This window comes from Montipora foliosa, chromosome 7 (genome assembly GCF_036669935.1).
Source record: "Montipora foliosa isolate CH-2021 chromosome 7, ASM3666993v2, whole genome shotgun sequence".
Classification (NCBI taxonomy): Eukaryota; Metazoa; Cnidaria; class Anthozoa; order Scleractinia; family Acroporidae; genus Montipora; species Montipora foliosa.
The window spans coordinates 26,236,685-26,238,891 of record NC_090875.1 but is presented as its reverse complement, the minus strand read 5'-3'; positions in this window follow the sequence as shown (position 1 = coordinate 26,238,891).

The following is a 2,207-nucleotide window of genomic DNA, read 5'->3' as shown; positions in this document are numbered from 1 at the left end:
AGGCACGTGGTGACTGGACACAAGAAATACTTAGCATGGGAGGTACGAGAAAACAGTTAAGATTTAAATTATGGATCCTTGGAAGGATTTTCCACGGGAAACGGTGGGTTTCCAAAGGAAAAGAATTGCAACACTGTCGATCCTTTCAGTAGGAAAACGTTTTGATATTTGTCACGCAATTTTCTTAAAGTGTCTTTAAGTTTTATTTATTAATATTTTTTTTGTTAACTTATAATGCACGAATATCAATGTACATTTTCATCGGCGAGTTCCTAACTGTTGCCGTGGAGACGGTACAGCATTGCAAAAGTACCTCTCTAAACTTCCTCGAATTCTTATTTTCGCAAACCCATTAAATTGTGTCAGTGTAAAACGCAGACTGCAGGCCTAAGGTTAGCATTTCTAAGGGGTTTGGGCATTTTCAACAGATGCATTTTAACCTTAGTCTGCATTCTGCAGTCTGCGTTTTACACTGACCGGTTTCTTAATACCCGCTATAAAAAGATTTATCCAGTGGCAGAATGAACTTAGTTGATTATGAAAATGCTGTTTGAGGATGAAAAAAAATCCAGTTTTTATTAATGTTTCATCATAGCCAGCTGATCAGTCTCCTGTAATAAAAATGGGGTTCACCGAGTTCGTTTATGAGATATAAGTGTTTCAGATACCGGATAGATAAGGTGTTTCTAGACTGCCTTCCTTCTGCTGGTGACCCAGCACACCACAATGATGAGTCCGTTCTTGTCAAGAAAAAAATTGGTAAAATACAATAAAAAACGTTCTCTGGCTAAAAATTTTGAAAAAGAATATAAGCTTTCGGCTGTCGATCTACAGCCTTCCACGGATAAAACGTTGAATGTAAATTAGTGAAATATATACAAAAAAGGCGAGATAAAAATGATAAAAAGAACAGAGTAATCAGTATAAAATCCTTTTTAAACAATAGCCACCATTTTTCATACCTTTACTCTGTTCTTTTTATCATTTTTATCTCGCCTTTTTTGTATATATTTCACTAATTTACATTCAACGTTTTATCCGTGGAAGGCTGTAGATCGACAGCCGAAAGCTTATATTCTTTGTCAAAATTTTTAGCCAGAGAACGTTTTTTATTGTATTTTAATATGCCTAATCCTGGCTGCGCTTCAATTTTTAAAAAAATTGGTGTTTCATTTAGTGCCGTTACGTGAAACAGTGTTACAGAGTAAATCCTCATGATAAGGCAGTCTCTTGAAATTGTTGAAACCGGTTTGAGCCCTCCATTGACGTTTTTAGGACAATCACAGGATATATGTTCTACTGTGAAAAGCTGAACTGCGACACCACTTACACTGGAATTTTAATTCCAGTGTAAGTGGTGTCACCGATTCATCCATCTCCAAGACTTAAAAGTCGTGAAACCATTACGGAAGATCTCGCAAGTAGAGTCGTCAGTGGATTCATCTCTCCTAAACCTACAGACTTTGGTAATTGCTGAAAGTTGTATGTTGATAGTTCAATTTTAACTGTCGTACACGAGCCTCCAGGTCGAATACTCGGGGCAACCTCATCCCTCGCAATGACTCTAATAAATGAACTGATTGAATATCAGGTTCGATCACGAAGTTCTGCATATTATTCGCCTTGTTGTGTATGGATCACGCATTTAAAAGACAAAAATTAATAGAAAATTGCATATTTGAACTCTTAAGCCGGAAAAGAAAACGCGCCCCGGTAACTTGGGAGACGCGGTTTGGAGCGAACGTCTTTGATATATGAACTTTCTTCCTAATAAAGAAGAAACGACAGTTACACTTCTTTTAGCAAACTGTATAGAACTGGAATCTAAACTGTTTGAAAAAACGCGAATGTTATGGTAAATACTAAAAACCAATAATTGCTTAATAAAATGCGCTTATTAGGGTAATCGGTTGCCATGGCAACATAAGGCCACCTAAATCACCCTAATTTTGCATTAAAACTCGTATCTCAAAAACAAACTGGCTAACCCCCAATTTTTATATTTGGAAAGTAATTAGCAGGCCAAGATAGAACTCTCTGCAAAGTTGACAAAATTCCCTTGACCGGATTCAGAGCCACCTTAAAAACTTTCTAGTTTTGAAGGTGGCAACGAATCAGAGAGTATTAATCTTAGCCTATTTATAACTTTTCAGCAATGAAAAATGGGGGTCAGCGAATTTGTTTTTGAGATATAAGCGTTTTAAAGA